At 41.5% G+C, this 17,552-nt stretch overlaps 1 long non-coding RNA gene across 1 annotated transcript; it reads right to left on the bottom strand.

The window, feature by feature from the left end:
* Window positions 1-1,447: 1,447 nt before the first annotated feature.
* LOC147241636 (uncharacterized) lies at window positions 1,448-16,872 on the bottom strand. Its single transcript, XR_015110826.1, has 3 exons — window positions 16,837-16,872; window positions 16,610-16,660; window positions 1,448-1,692 (listed from the first exon to the last, which is right to left on the bottom strand). It is a non-coding gene; the product is annotated as an uncharacterized LOC147241636 (long non-coding RNA).
* Between the last annotated feature and the right edge of the window lie 680 nt (window positions 16,873-17,552).

Raw genomic sequence — 17,552 nt, 5'->3', positions numbered from 1 at the left:
TTGGGGCAAATGGCTGGCTGACCCATTTTCATCAAAAATCTAACCGACATGGATCAAGGTATCATTTTTTTTTTTTAAATCAGACACAAATTGAGCCGTTACTCAAGAGCAGAACGTGCTAGAAGGTTCGTATTAATAATGTTTCCTCCTGAGATGGAGTGGAAGGTGTGAGAAAAGTTTGGGTGTGAATGACGCCTGGATGGATTTTCACCCCTAAAAAATCAAAGTCGGTCTGATACAAATTTAGCCATAATTTGATTGATTTATTTAATTTGGCTTTCAAACCAAATTCAGTCTGGTCTTCTTGGCCAGCTTCGTACCCTCCTCGGCAGCCTTCGCCATCCTTCTGTGAGAGCAACTTGCGGGAACGAGTGAATTCGAAGCATTTTGTCAAACACCCCAAAAGTAAGAGATGTCATTTAAGATTGTGCCAAGCTGGCCCGGTGCCTTTTATTCCCTTTTTAAACGCCTTGCAACCGTGATTGCAGGTTTATTCTTGCAATCAGACGGCTACATTCAATGACCACAGATATGGAAACGTTTATTCTTAAATTATCAGTATGGGTGAGTCATAAAAATCTATAAATGAATGTAAATCTGCTCCTTTTATTTCCACCTCTGTCAGAGTGCACACTGTGTCTCTGAGTCTATTTTTTTTCTTTACTCACTGAAATAAAAAACATGCCAACGCAAGACGACAGCTACTTTCTGCATCTCACTTGCACCGCTGTCCAATACCCAGATCCTTTCAAAACACTTTATAAAGCCGTAAATTGCAACGAAAAAGTCAAATAAATCCTTAAAAAAAACAAAAAAAAACAACATTTAGCGATTTGAGCAGGAGACCTAAAAGTGAAGTCCGCTTTGCAATTAATTGTTGGGAGTGCAGTGGAACTGTAATGAAGTAAATAAGAAGGAAAGCATCCAAGATTTCCGCTCATAGATTGCTTGATCTCCAGAGGAAGTTTCCTTCCAACCCTAAGTGGATGAAGGGCGGAACATAAAAATGAAGATAACAGTCTGCTGCTAGCTTGAGGCATTCGTAGTAGTCTTCCTCTGAAATTGGATCATTCCTTTGTAGCAGGTGTGCATCATTTGAGCACAAAATTTAAGCTATAACACGCTCATGTCTACCATGCCGCTTTCCCATTACTCTATTACAACTCATTTAAGAACATCTATTCATTTGGAAGATACGACTAAATTTGTATCCACAATAATGTGACACTTGTCAGGGTGGCCATTCATAAAATGAAGGTTTTGCCTTCGAGCACTGACAATTTCACTAATGCTGCAATATGTTTGATGTACGGTAATGACTCCCAGGTTGATTGTGTTGGGCCTGTCAAGGACTCCTCACAACACGCTTAGAGCAGAGGACGAAACCATAATTGGAATTTAGGAAGCTGACAGGCTTGGTGTAATACACTGACCTTGGACTGGAAAACCTGAGACGTGGGGAAGGAGGAAGAGGGAGCGAGACAGGATGCAACACAGGCCTGTTGAAGTTAGTTTCAGTTCCTGGATTCGCTTTAACATCCATGATTTTTGTTTGTTTGTTTGTTGCAGGTGTGTCATTTCAAGATGCGATACAACTGTTTTCCTTAATCAAATCCTTTTTTTCAAGATTCCTCGGTTCCGCGGCGTGAATTATTAGTGAAGGTGTCAACTGCAGTCTGAGATTCTTGAGTCCTGGAAAAAAAACGAAACAAAACAAAACGACTGAAGCATGACTTAATCACGAATTTAGGGTTATTGACGCTCGGGGAATGTGCTGGATACATCTTTGAACGTAAAAAGAGTTTTTTCACAACGAGCGTCAGGTGTTAAATATAAATCATGAATAATAAAATCATTAAGAACTGCGGGTGAAAAAATAAAAATGTATTTTTCAGCAAAATCTTTTTTTAAAAGGTCGAGCAACAGGGACAATTCTTGGATCAGACAGGGGCTCAGCCCCGAAATAAGACACCCAACAAGAACTACTTTGTTCTACACATTATTTTCTGTGTGTGTATGTATATATATATATTTATATATATATATTCTCTCTCTCTCTCTCTCTCTCCACCCAGCGAGGGCCAGGCGAGCAGGATTATAAACCAAAGCGCCGTAACCTTCAGTCATGATGAAAATCAATTAAGTGCATTTCCTCTAACCTCGACAAATGAATGCCTTCGCTACACATAAATAAGATGAAATAACAGAAAAACCGCATGTGAACCGGGGAGCGCTACTTTTCTCCAGGTTGTTATTTGGACATTAGACATTTTTATAGTCTTTTGAAAGAAAAAAAATCTTCCCAGTTCTAAATAATTCACATGAACACAAAACTGAAGAATAAATCGCAGAGGACTTGAGGAAAATGTATAATCTCATGAATGGGAAGTAGAATCAAGAGATTTACTAACAAAAACTCTCAACATCAGGAGTCAACATTCATAAAACAGTCATAATAAAGCAGATCTTCACAAGATTTGCCACAGTAAAGATGGTTTCTTTTTGCCAGTATGTTACTTCGAGTTCAGTTGTATTTGTTCTTGAATCTTCCACAGCAAATGAAGAAACAATTCCCCAATAAGGGTGAATAAAAGTCAGCAACTATCCACGGTACTGCATTTCCATTAATTAGAAGTTTTGGGGGTTTTTTTTTGTTCCAAAGCGCCGCAGTTACTTCATGTTTGGCTGTTCGCCTCAGGCAACAGCAAACCCAGATACCTGCTATTATCGCTTAGCAGGAAGCTAATCAAAGCTTTCTTTTCACTTTATCAGATCTGCTGTTATAATATTCTTATAATGATGACTTTTCTATGATGTGAAAGTTGTAAACAGAAGAACCCTTCATCAGTTACAGTTACGTAGCGTAGTTTCTTCAACATCTGTCTTCGTTCTTATGTGGAGGTTATTTCTGTGTGATATATATTTTGAACAACTATTGCCTCTTCTTCCTCTTCTTCTTCTTCTTCTTCTTCTCCTTCTTTTCCTGCCCGTTCATTGCAGATGGTACAAAGATATCAGATGCACTACCACCAACTTCACCCCGGAGCTTCTTCCATTCTCCGACCTGCGTTTCGGTTCTAGATTCGTTCTCTGTTTAGCTTTACTGCGGTACCAGTAGTGTAACATTTACTGGAGCTATTAGCAATCACAGACGGAAGGTTAAAGAGTAAAAAAAAACAAAAAACACTTCCTGTTCCTGTGCTTGTATAGATTTTTCAGGTATCAAGTCCTATTTTATTGGTCGTTTAAAAGCGATAACAGAGCGATCGTACAGGATGCTAAAATTACGTGTTTGAAAGATGAAAGCTGGAATAGTGAGGTCCAAGTTTAGCTTTTGGGTAGTTAGGAAGCTGGTGTTGTCGTCCTGTGGTTATCTGACACCATCTGGAACGTGCACTTGTTGGCCTTGAAAGATGCGTAAAAGCACAGTGTTGCTGTGTTATTGTGAATGAAAGGAACGCACCACGCGGTTGTTTGACGGTGTGAGACATAATTAAATGTTTACCGACATTTCTCTGCGACAGCAGCCAGTCGGATTACCGTCAGCAAGCCACAAGTCTGAGTCACGAGCGTGAAGGTGTCAGGTTCTTCAGGAGGCTGCAGATGTGTAAAACATTTAAGCAGAGAGTGAGAGAGAGGAGGAGAGATGTTATCGCAGAGGTACGTTTAATGCTCAGCAGACATGGAGATTTAGCCGATAGAACGCACAACCGCGGCGGCGCCAAATCTGCACGCTTATTTGTATCAAACGATACTGCCAGACTAACACCTGAGTCAGCTGTACGGCTGCTTACTGCAGCCTGAAACCTCTCCCAACCACCTCTGCTGCTTTCTTTGAATTCCAGGGAAATTGAACTCTTCGAAACATAAACGTGATTTAAAGATTGTCCTTTTTATTTTTTCCCCCGCAGCAATAACCCACTATCCAATCTCCCCGAGTGTTTCTGCAGTGATGAAATTTGATATGGATCATTGGAATTTTTTGATTTAATAACGCGATCTTGCAAGGTTGACATGTTTGATACACTGGACGGTTAGCAATTAGATGAAAAGATAGATTTTTCGTCTAAATTCATTTCATTTTTTAATCTTGTTTGCATATAGTATTGATGATCAGATATAATTCCCAATAAGAACCTTTTTTTTCAGCCCTTATCTTCTGTTTGTTGAGATTTAATTTGATTTTTAATGGAGACAAGAAGTTTGGGTGCGGTGTTTCCTCAGTTCCTAATGTTATGAGCAGGTGGGAAATGAAGTTAAGTGCTGATGAAATGTAAGCTCTGATGCTATGACATCACACGGCGTTGAAAAACCTCATGTATATTGTCAGCTTTTATTCCTGACATGAAAAATACCACGCAGCCAAAAGCTTTTTCTTGCTTCAGTGGAGCCGAATTTGCAGCTGAACTAATGCACACATACTGTACGCAAGCACACGCGCACACACATGCACACACATGCACACACACACACACACACACACAAGAAATGTGTGAAATATCTTCATTTTGCATTTACTTGTGTGCAAATCTCGTCTAAATTCACAAATTGCATAAATTTCATGTTAAAGTAATGGATGTTTTACTGTACGTTCTTAATGTCCTGCCAGATCCAAATACAATGCATGTAAAGCAGCTTCACACGCATCTTTAGCTTGCCTTAAAATCCACTTCCCTCTCTCTCTCTCTCTCTCTCCCCCTCCCTCTCTCTCTCTTCTTGACCTCCCTGCTAGAGTTTTATAAGTGCAATCTGTAACTGACAAGCTCAACTGGTTTGCATGCAGGGTACGAACATTAAAGACGACATTAATCCTCTCTGATTCCCTGCTACTGTCACTCACACGCACGCACACACACACACACACACACACACACACACACACACACACACACACACACACACACACACACACACACACACACACACCAGACTTACAAGCTGCAAAAATGTTCCAGAATCAAATAACACAGCTTTCGAATCCTTTTATGCCTTTAGTACTTTAAGACTTCAAAATAATACCCTATCATTAGAAATAAATGAATAAATAGAGAAGATTACAGCTGTATGGGTAGCAATCACCTGAGGGATTTTGCTGGACTAATTAGCAGACGTCCCTATGACCTGTAAGATATTCTTTAGAATTCTAGTGGCCTTTAAGATCACAGGAGAAGAACACAGAGTCCCGCCTGTGACCGAGGTGCTCATTTCAGTCACACATGATTATAATACCGGTCATTAATCTGATGATTAATCATTTCACGCGGTCAGAAGCTCCACATTAATGTTGCTGGCAGCAGTCAGCTGGAGCTCATCGTGTTCTCGTACTTTGCCAGATAAACCCATCCAGCAGAAAGATAATAAACCTTTGTAATTGCAAATCATTTTGGCATTTGCACGTGGAACTATGATGTAAATTAGGCTTAAAAACAGGAGCCTGACCCTGTGTGTGTGTGTGTGTGTGTGTGTGTGTGTGTGTGTGTGTGTGTTGAAACTTCACAGTTGCAGTAAAACCTATACGGACGACTAAGCTTCTAATCATAACTCTATTAGAAATGGAAATCAGCCTTTGACGATAAAAATGCATTCCTGCTGCACTGTTAAATGGGTGTGATGTATAGTGTGGATGTTAAGGCGTATAACTGCAAGTGTCATGCTAAATTGTCCTTTTTTAATGCTTCTTTGTGCGTTTATGCTCCGGTTTTTATCTCCCATCACTCTGCAAACAGAAGAAATAAAAACTTGAACCTGAACCTGACATGCAAACCACATTTTTTTTCATCTTAATCCTCTTCCCCAAAAGGTCAGCGAACTCACATCGGAGATATCTTATGCAGTTCTGCGCGAAAGAGTACTCGCTAGAATATAAAGTACTCTTGCGGCACAAAAGGATGCTGATTTGTTTTTTAGTCTTAATTTTTATTTTCTAACGTGAAACCCTGCAGTCTGATTAACATGCTGTTTTAGTCTACCTTGTTGGAGTTTTTGTTGCTCCGCTCCAGCCGAGGATGTTCCTGTTTATTTGTCAGATCATATCCTGACAACTGTGTATGAATTCCTCTCCTACATTTAATGATGTGTCAGATCAAAAAAGTCTAAACCCAGGAAGTCTGCGTCGCCCTCTCCTAGATGTGCCAATAAATCAAAGTGAGCGATAACGCAGGAGCAAACGTACGTTTCTCAATAGATCTTTCAGACTTGATTATTCAGCATCGGATTAAAGTGAAGGGATTTAAGCGTATCCTTCCGAAGCATTCACACTACAGGCAGACTTTTATTAAAAAATGCTCATATTTTAGATGATTAACAACTGATTTTTTTTTTTTTTTAACCTTCGCGCAGTATCTTCTGCGAGCGCGCCAGGCGTGAAACGCGAGTGGCCCCATGAGTCAGTATCAGCAGGTATTGGCTCATACGTGTTTAATGAATAACATGACAGTGCTGCCAATCATCTCACTTTAAAAGGAAAATTGCATCGTAGAAATGTTTCATTGTTCATACCAGTGCTGAAGATGGTATCACAACATAAATGGAGTCACTTGATAAAACTATTGCGTCAAAGCTATCAAGTGTATAGATGAGAAATGTGTCAAAGCCTGTTGCAGGTTCGACTCCCTCAGTATCTGGAGCTGAATGTCTTCTTTAGAACTTTTTCCTTTTTTTTTTCTTGAGCATTGATATTTTTCTGGTCAGCACTGTCCCCTCGCAGCAAGAAGGTTCCAGGTTCAAGTCCCGGCTCCAGCACAGGATCTTTCTGTGTGAGTCTCCATGTTCTCCCTGTTCCTGTGTGGGTTCTCTCTGGTACTCCAGCTTCCTCCCACAGTCCAAAGACATCAAGAGGGGACGGGGCTGATTGATACTCTAAATTGACCGTAGGTGTGACTGTGAGTGTGAATGGTTCTCTGTCTCTATGTGTTGGTCCTGTGATGGACTGGTGACCTGTCCAGGGTGAACCCCGCCTCTCGCCTGAAGGCTGCTGGGATAGGCTCCACCCCCCGCGACCCTTAACAGGCTAAGCGGTAGAAAATGGATGGATATTTTCCAGCAGATTTTTTTTCTTACATGTTTTTAACCTATTTTTATATCTAGATGTGTTTCTAATATAAACTTTTAGAAACATAACACACTTTAAATTTTTTTCTCTCATTATGCTTGGGAAGTTGGATTTTAACGCATGGAAAACAAGGCCTTACTCTTTGACTTCAGGCAGAATAACTGTTGTTTAGATTCGTTCTGTTTGGGCTTTAATCGTTGTGGAAGATGATTGTGTGTTTGTGGTCAAATAAGTGTAAGAAACTTGAATTTGTGTAACCATGATTGACATGGTTGTGATTGTTAATCAGACAGTGAGTTCTTGTGGGTAGAGCGCATTGCTAGTCTGTCGTCATGCAGCAACGCCATCATTTCATTTTACAGATAATTTGACAAAAAAAATGGACAGAATGGATCAGGGTGCAGCCTCGTTCTGTGACACCGTCTTTAAGTTCATTTAGTTCCTGGTTGAACAGATTGTGAAGGACAGAACAGTCCACAGAGCAGAGTCAGACTCCAAGATTATTGGAGTTCAGCAGAGGGACTTGGGTACAATCGAAACAGGTTGCTGAGGGGAAAAAAAAAAAGAAAAGAATCAGCAAACCAGATCAAATTATTTTGATTGATGCCCTCGGGCACTCAAAAGGAGGACAAACCATTACCTCACTTCCCTATTGCTTTCATTGCTTTTATCTTCTGTGGTTCTTATTGTAACTTGTCCCTCCTGCTGTCTCGGTGCCGTGGATTCTGGCTCTTAACCTGGACTAGAAGATCTAATCTGGTGTAAAGGGTTAAAGCAACCACAGAACCACATCCTGAGCAACGGCAACACACCGCCACGGAGCGTTACGTTAGTAATTGGGAGTTACATCACAGTCTCGCCGCTCTCACCTGACATTTGTTTTTGTAAGGTCACTTCTGTATTTTAACGACCTTACTCCAGTGCCTTATGTTCCGGTGAAAGGCCAGTCTTTTTCCAAGGAAACTACAGGCAGCAACATGCATTATTCAGAGGACTGGACCATCTTTTCCTGTCATATCACTTATGCAAGCTGGATCTTCCCCTTGAACAGGACAGTAGCCTCCTTCTTTTTTTTTTTGTCCCCCCCAGAGTGAATCCTCAAGCCCTGAATGAATGTAAGCCTGCGGGTGACACTGCCGTCCCTTTTAATTTATTAACTTTTGTTTTACAGATTAGATATTTACTGTAAAATTCATTATGGTGTTCTTAACTTGGAAAGATGTGAGTCATTTGCAAGTCTCTAGAAATTACACAGCGTAATGTTCTGAAACATGAAACTTCGCACTGGCGTGGAGAGGATGTCGGTTTTTAAGTCAGCTGTTTATTTAGTGACCCTTATTTGACGACCCTGTGCTGAACTATACGGCATCATTTTGCCACTCAAGTGAAGCGAGTGTGGATAGCAGGGAACCAGATCTGGTCCTGGACTCCCTGGGGGGTCCCTCCCATCTGACCCCTGACTTATGACTATGCAGTCCCTCTCGAACCTCCTTCCGTTATAATGCTTCAGTTAAAGAACAGAATTAGCTATAAACAAGCACCTGTAAATTATAGATAACGGTACAGTTGTTGTCGTTATCGGCCTCATCAGGCCCGGTCCAACTGACTTCATATTCAGTGAGCAGATGAAGATTGAACCATCGCACAGAATTCAAAAATAAGGTTAAAACTCCAGCAACAAGGAAGAAGAAGAAGCAGGTAGAATCACGTCAAGGCTGCTGGTATAAATACAACTTTACTATACATCATGATATAGACTATGTTCTATAAGCATAAGCCTTTTTTTAACTTCTACAGAAAACCTGAAGCAGAAATATCACATCATCAACCCAACAGTATGGGCCTGTCGCAGCGACCTTTGACCTTTAAATTCCAACATAGTTTTTACAACTTCATCCCGGACTCCCAGGAGATGCTGGGAGCAAGTTTGGAGAAATTCCAGCCGTGTTCCTCGAGATGTCGTATGGAGAACACGGATGTACGGCAGGGCAGGAAACCTGATGATGTAACGGTCCCGGAATGCACTGTCAGCTCCCAAGGGTCCCTCTGACTTGTTACATTTGATGATTCTATTGCCTCTTTTGTCGGAACAACAACTAGAACGTCTCATTAAGACCAAGATAGTAGGTGTGAGAACGTTCTCCTTATTATGAGGGTGAGCAGGAACTCTTTATCCCACGTTCTGTTAAGTTTTCTCTCTCAGGACTACTTGGAAGTTTGGAGTAACTCTACTAATGTCTAAATAAAGACTCCGCAGAGCCTTCATCATCTCCATTGACCTTTCAAGACAAATCCTCCGGCGTCTCCCAACACTCCCAATTTCATCTCTGTTTCCCGTGGGGGCCGTACCTCTCTCGACGGGCTAAAAATCAATAACCACTTTTCACATTCATCTTACTATTTACGTTTGCTTAATCAGCGATAGAAAAATCACCTGACACCCGGCTCAACTCTCAGGGCTCGGTCGGTAATAACGCTGAGCGCTAATGCTAATCTGTTAGCTCTTGTGCTCTGGCATTTTCTAATTGGCCGTGCTGATGTTTGCTTATTAAAACTATCATTTCAGTCCATTTCTTTTACTTTTTTGGCCCCTCCCACCTCCTTAAATATTTAAACAGCACATTTTTAAACTTTTGTCGGGCTGGACTCGGGTTATGTGAGGCATGAGACGTGATAAATAACGAAACGTATTACCACGCAGGTGCAGAATTCATCTATTTCATCCATCCAGCCATCCTGTGGCATGTATTTGATAATGATTTGCACGGAACAGAGCTTTTTTTTCTACCAGCTGGAAAATCAGCATTCATGCACATAAAATCCAGAAGACTTTTTTTTTCCTCTGAAAAGTAGACTACCTTTTTCCAGAGGAATGTCAGAGAAACCGGCTTCACCGGGACTTGTTGACACCAGGCGAAATTGAACAAGGATAAAAACATGATTGGAAGGATCAAAGTTACAGGAAGGGACACATTAAAAAAAAGAGAGATACAGCAAAAATGCCTGCTCCCTCGAGAGGTTCCACACGGTTCCGCCATCTGTAACCGTCTGCGTGTGTGACGATAGCTACAGTATCGAGTGGGTTAGCTAAACGCCGCATTTCTGTGTGGCAGTGCCAAGTGTCAGACCTTTCACCGACGTCAGCAGAAGGCGCCTCTATATTTCAGTTTTCAATCAGCTCTAATCATTGAAGTTGCACTGATTTGTCTCTCCGAGCATCTTGAATGGCTCCTGCGCTCAGTGAACCACGCATGATCGATGCCTCCTGCTCTGTTCCTGTCGCGGAGGCTGAGCACAGGTAATACCCACGCTGTGACCCCTCTCAAAGACGTTTTCCTTTGTCCTAAGGCCCCCCCACCCCACCCATATCGAGCAAACATCAGCGAAAGACACAGAAACAAACACGAACGCACACCCCTGTCCACTGGCAAAACAGAGCTGTGAGTCAGCTATTGGAAAAGTGGAAACCAAGGCACTTGATATGCAGGCATCTGCTTTGTGGCTTATCTCCATTGCTCAACTGTGCAGAGCAATTTCTGCTTGGCTGGACCCACAAAAGCTTTTCTTTTTCCCCTCCTTCTTCTCCTCATCATTTCCCTCCATTTTTTTTTTGTTCCTTTTCAGATTGGTTTCCTCTGGTTGCCTTTGGTTTAACTGCTCTCGGATGCTATTTTGAGAAAGAAATAACTGCAATAATTTTCAATTATGTCAATTGCAATCGGGATGATTTAAGCCTAATATGAAAGTAGCGCTGCTGAAATAGACGGAAGCGCTGAAGGAAGGGAAAATCTTCCTAATCCAATGTTTAAAGTCAATCAAATAAACGAAACGCTAGGATAAGCTAAAACAGGTAACAATCCCGAAGGCAATCCCTCTATGGACCAAAAAAAAGCAACTTTCCATTTGGTTACAATTGGTTCTGTGAGGTTTAAGGTCTCGGCTTTGCACAAAATGACATTTCAAGTAAACTTGCCTCCAGCGTTGAACTGAATTTAGTCGACAAGCTCATTTCTGACACCGCCTGAAAAAAGGTTCAACCGCAGAGTCAAACGAGGTTTAACAAAGTCGGGCGTTGATTGTAGAGACGTGTCAATCATCTACACACGCCCGCGGGAATTTTAATCGTGAGAAAGGAGGCCGAGGCAGAGACAAATTTGTTGTGTTATCCTCGATATTATACAGAGCCAGATTTGACCAGAATAATCAGTTGATCTCTACAAAATGAATCAATCATGTGGGAGTAAACGTGGAGGTGATTTCTCATCTGATTCCGAGTTTTCTTTCTTAGTGGTGCAGAGAAAAGTCCCAATCATATTTACTACTTCACTTATTTTTTGTATTTTTCAGCATAAAAACATTAAGACTGAAGCGAGTCCACCTTTCTCTGTGTTTATAGCCTTTTTCGCTTTTTATTTTTATTTTTTTTTAGTCCCGGATGAGTTATTGTAGTTTAGTACATACATATAAATATATATGTATGCAATTCAGTTGTTGTGAGAGCTCTGCCTGTGCAATATCACCGTGTCCAGCCACCTCACTGGAGCGCTGAGGTCACGCGGACCACATCATGTGCTGTGGAGCAGCTGGATGCCACCTGAGAGAAAATAATGAATGCAGATTTCATCACCACTCAAAGAAAACCGACACAATAGCCAGGTTTCATCTTCGAACTGTCTTTTATGTATTCAAATGGGGAAAAAAATACATTTTTGTCTTCAAATGATATTCATAATGTTATTTGGGACAGGGCGCTAGCTAAGTGCTACTGTGCACGCCGGTTCATTTATCTATATTTACGCAAGTTTTACACTGACATTTCATTCACGCAAGTTCATCTAGTTTCAGAATATTTCGGCAAATATCCTCCAAAGAAACCACCGCGACAACGGCCCACCTGCCCTCTAATTATCAACGTCAGCCAGGTCACTCGACTACTCATGTCATTACTGAAAAATCAATTGGCGATTCACAATTCATGTTTATGTGATAACCTTGAGGTGCACAGTTTGTGCACCTATTTAGTGGTTCAGGTGTGTAACATTTTTTTTGGTATTAAACCTTCAACTAACCTTTTTTCTGTCACATGATATGATATGATTCCAATGAGGACCTGAGTTAACACTAAATCAGAGAATTAAATGAACTGTCATATTTTAAGTCAATGCTTTCATTTGCTTTCGCCACTAAAGGTCTTCTTTTTTTCTTCTTTTTTTCCCCCCTTTAGTCCATTTCATAATTCCACTCACGAGGACATTACAGTGCGCTGGAACTCTTGGCTCTCCTTGTTTGATGGTATTACCACGAGAGCGCCGCTTCTTTCATCTCATTGTTCACTGTGCAGATCGCAAATGTCACCGAGAGGCCGAGGAATGATCCGGTTCGGGCACGGAACCAAATGAGATATTGAAATATTAAAGTGAAAAAAAAAGGGTACTTTTAAGATTTTCACCATGGATGAGAGATGTTCAATATATTTTATATCTTCTCCACTTTTTTTTTTTTTTTTAAAAGCATTTACTGAGCTTACTAAAAGGTTCTACACCTCAGAGGACACCGCAGAGCTTCTGTCCTGTTTGCTAATCAGGCTGTGAGTGAGGAACGTCGACTCAACGACGGAACGACACAAAATTCTTTTACATATTTGACAGCATAAAAGGAAACCACAATGTTCAAATTCACCTTCTGGTAATTGTCAAGGAATTATCCTTTGTCAAGAAGAAAGGCATATTTGTGTTTGTGCGTGCACTCGTGGCATCGGTACAATTTTCCTTGAAGGTTTACGGGCACAGACCAAACAGAACAGTACAACCAGAGGGGGGCAGCGTCGAGCAGCCAGACAGGAGGAAAGCATTGTTTTTAAAAAAAAAGGTGTAATCTTTTGAATACAAATATGAGTTAGCATAAAACTACAAAACTTGACATAAACTAATACTTTATTTAAATTTCCTTATTTGTTCCCTGCCCCATAGTGGATATATTGCATAACACCCATACATTCACACATAAAGCATGAAAACAGACTTGTCTCACAATTTTGTGGCCTGTCTCTCATCTTCATTTTTTTTTTTTATCCTGCTGGAGGTTATTCCTCTAAATAGATTCATTTATTTGCCTTTGTATAGTTCTTGTATAACCTCTGAATAATGTTTCTATTCCCAGAACCTCTGTAACTAGGAGAGACAAGCAGACAAATGATAGTTTAAATTTGTCAGCTATTCCCAGTTCATAGAACATCCTATAAGGGCTTGTGACAGCGTAGCCTCATGCACACATCTATCACTTAAGCTTTCTTTATCCTCTACAGTAGTAATCAGGTTGCTCGCAAGGACTTATATTTAGTTCATTCAATGCCGTGTAAGGACACACCAGTGATATCTGTAGTGCATCTGCATTATGTTAAAGTCGGTGTCTCCTGTGGAGCTCACCGGATTGAAAGAACATTAGGAAGAAAAAAAGAAAAGAAAAGCAGACTGATGTACTTCATACTACCTGTGCTATGTATCTGAATCAAGTGCAATCTCTCCGGTGTGACGTAAGCGACACTTCAAGCCACGCCGGCGCTCTGATTGCTCATTCCGACTTCATTATGTATGTTTAATTTAATGAACAAATAGATTCAGACACCATTAACTTTTTACATGCGGCCAAATGTAACTGCTAATTCAAATGAGGCCTAAGGGTGGAAATTTGCCCTTCCTCTTCTTTTCTTCTTCTTCAACTTTTCCTTCTCTCTGTCAGGATCAGCAGTTGGGCCAGTATCAGATGCATAATGTGACACCTTAAGCTGAGGTGTGGTCAGTATAACCCAAGACGATGGATTCGTCTTTCGCTTGACATTTGAGAGATTAATAAGTAAATAACTGCAACCATGCAGATTTGCTTTTCAATACAAACAAGACACTAAATGCAGGTTCATCTGACAACAATGGAATGAAATATGAGTGCAATCCAACTGTTTGTGTGAGTGCACACGCGCGTGTGTGTGTGTGTGTGCGCGCGTATGTGCATGTGCGTGTGTGTGATTGATAATTGCTCTACTGTGCCTGCCTGCCATCCCCACTGTGACCTGCCAATTCATCAGGCATCACAGGCAGATTGGGCTGATGACTAATGTCTGCACCCGGTGCTACTGCTGTTTCCTCTGCTGCAGCCAGCTAGCATGCTACTTTCTGGAGGCAACATTGAAATGTTGCATCTAAAAATAACACCCCACCCTTTTAAAAAAAAAATTTCGACATGTCTTAAAAGTTTTGGCTACTCTTGTGTAGCAGCGAGGAACAAACTTTCTTAAAAACATTTTTTTTCTTTTTTTTTTTGGTCCTGTATCTATCAGAATAAATTAGCAGGTGCTCCAGCGGTAGTACCCCTTCCTCTCTAAACACACCATTCCTTGTGTTAATGAGGGAAGGATACGCTCGCAGTCTCTCTGTTCTTTTCCTGATTGACTGCCTATTTTCATTCCTCATTCTAAGATAGCGCCTGTTATTAAGCAAATGAGTTGCTGCTCCAGTGGGCTTTGCCATCAGATAGCCGTGACTGAAGGTTAATGACAACCTTGCTCAGTGGGAAATAACCTCACCATCCATGACGCCTTGCAATGTACACGTGCCCCTTGACCTCCTTATGCTCGGGGTCCTGCGAGAGCAGGTTAACGGCAGAACAACGTCATTAATCAAGCGAGAATAAAGTGTCCTTAGTTTACTTTTCACCTCTGTGGTGCACATGAAGTGTTTATTACTGTAATGTACACCAAGCAGCCAGGGTGGTTGTCACGCAATAAATTAGCAGCCAAGGCTAATGCACCTGAGAAGCATAGTAAGTGGCCTATAGGAAATGTGCTCAAGGTTGGTTTAAATTGAGCACCTCACACGTTTACCTCACAGTCTCACGCTGTATTGAAACGCTATCACATCAAACCTAATATTGGGATATATGCTTATCTCTAGGTTATCATATCATACAGAGTGTGGAGGAGCGGGGCTGGACAAGCGATGGCACTGGTGGCAAAATGGCGGTGGTGCACACTCCAGTTTTAAATGGCATCGGTACATAAAACATGCAGCTAAACAAGAAATCTTAACGCCAAATCACTAATTAAGAATACATTTTTAAAAGAGTCGCACAAATCCTGTCGCAAACAAGAAAACGCAATTATAATATTTCACTTCAAAAAGATATACAAACAATCAAACTCAATTGCAACATTTACAATGATTCCATTTCCATTTTCTTTAACTTATTCCTATTAAAGGTCGCGGGGGGCGGGGGGGGGGGGGGGGCTGGAGCCTATCCCAGCGGCTACGGCCAAGAGGTAGGGTTCACCCTGGACAGGTCACCAGTCCATCTCAGGGCCAACACATAGAGACAGACAACCATTCACACTCACAGTCACACCTACAGTCAATTTAGAGTATCAATCAGCCTCGTCCCCTCTTGATGTCTTTGGACTGTGGGAGGAAGCTGGAGTACCAGAGAGAACCCACACAGGGACAGGGAGAACATGGAGACTCACACAGAAAGATCCTGTACTGGAGCCCGGATTCAAACCCGGAACCTTCTTGCTGTGAGGCAACAGTGCTGACCACTGCACCACCGTGCCGCCCATTTACAATGATATACAGTGGGAAAAAATAATTAAAAATGTGGGCCTCCATAATATCAAAAAGAGGGCATAACGATAAATAGAAGCATTTTTTAGTGTTTATCCACAATTAAAAAACAAAACAAAACAAAGCATTCTGCACATAGCCGCCACCATCGGCGGTGGTGTGGGAGAGGAGGACAGGGCGCTGCCGCCCACCATTACAAGCAGCCTCGATGGTCCGATGGCTCGGCAGTTGTTCGATCGATCTAATTTCACCAACTTTTGTTTATTTTCCTTCATCAAATAATGACTCAGGAAAAAAGTGCATGGGAGGGTGAAGTTACGCCTCTGGGAAACTGGTGGGACGCCTGTGGCGCACACTCACTTGTGATTCACATCCATTAGCTAGGAAACAGACAAAATCTCACACGTGGAAAGTCCGCGTCATCCTAACATCGCCACGGAAACAACACCAGACCTAAACCTCGGAAAACATCACGCCTCAGGTTAAGTTAATCAGCTCCTTGATGCTATTGTCGTGGTTATGACGTAGGAAACGGTTACGTTGGTGATGTCAAAACAAAATAAACAAGAAGCATGCTACAAAATCTGGGGAGGTTAGTGAATGGGACACAAACAGCAGTCTCAGGTTGCACACGCACACACACACGCATATACACACACACACACAAACTCTACAGACTTATGTTCTATGCAGTTTGATGCAATAACAAAAGAAAAGTCGCTGACCAAGTGTTAATAACTGACAAGTCAGGAGTAAAAAAATCGAGTGACTTATGTGTTCTGTCTTTTAAATCAGAAGCATCTCTTCTCCAGTTCTTAATACCTACTACACTTGATTCTGTCACCCCCCCCCCCACACACACACACACACACACACACATACACACAACCTCACTCCTTTAAGCTCCAGCAAACCAATCATTGCTGCATGACATAAAATGCATCATTACCTGTGTGCCAGCCCTGGAACGTCCAACCAGACAGCAGATTGAGAAATTATACTGTGAAATACAGAGAGATTTATCTGGCAGTGATAGGCTTAATCAGCATTGTGTGACCTTGTTTGGCACACGTTTGAACGTAATGGACATTCATTTATATGTTGAAGTCCCAAAGTACAGTTTTAATGCAGCTCTTTAATTGCTTTCCCTTTTTCTGATTTACTTTTACAACTCACAATGACTTCCCCCTCTTGTTCTCATGCATGTTTGACTTCATTTAGGTTTCTCGTGCCTCGTTCGTTTTCCCGTCCTTTTCTGTCAAACCGTCTCAACCAGCATCTGCGAGGTTTAGCGCCCAAATATCTTTTGCCGTAGGTTAATTGCCACATTTGAAAAAATCTTTGCCGGGTCTTGAATGAATCTTTTCTTTGTCTCCTTTGTGCCAAACATAAAAAGAAAAAAAAACTAGCTAGAATCCTTAGGGCTGGCAGTGCCAACAGACGTTGTACTTGGCTCGCTGCCTGGTTTCCAGAGAAGATTCTTGCAATTGCAGGAGGCTTTCCTGCTTCAACAGGGGGATAGAGGAGAAACACAGGTGGATTTTCCAGTATTACACCAGAAAAATCTCTACTTAGCTTGAAATCTGGATTGCTTTTTTTTTGGTCTGTAATGTAAAAAATATGAAACCAATTCTGTTCTTGACCATCAACAAAAAGATCGGTGCAGGAATGAGTTTATAACCCCAAAATAATTTAGCACTGTGGATCATCCAGGCTCCTCATCTTAAAGTCAACGTTTTTTGTTGTTTTTCTAAATAAGTTCAAACCAATTCAGAAATACGGCTAAGTTATCATGCTTATCCCGCTGAACGCAGAAGATGAACAAAGTTTAGCTGTAGTGATGTCATAGTCGTGCGTTCGTGATGCGGTTCATTCACGACGAAGGGTTTGGA

The sequence above is a fragment of the Aulostomus chinensis genome, chromosome 21, assembly GCF_037954235.1.
Source record: "Aulostomus chinensis isolate RoL2024-O1b breed Wild chromosome 21, RoL_Achi_v1.0, whole genome shotgun sequence".
In the NCBI taxonomy this organism is placed as follows: Eukaryota; Metazoa; Chordata; class Actinopteri; order Syngnathiformes; family Aulostomidae; genus Aulostomus; species Aulostomus chinensis.
This window is presented reverse-complemented; position numbering and strand designations above follow the sequence as displayed.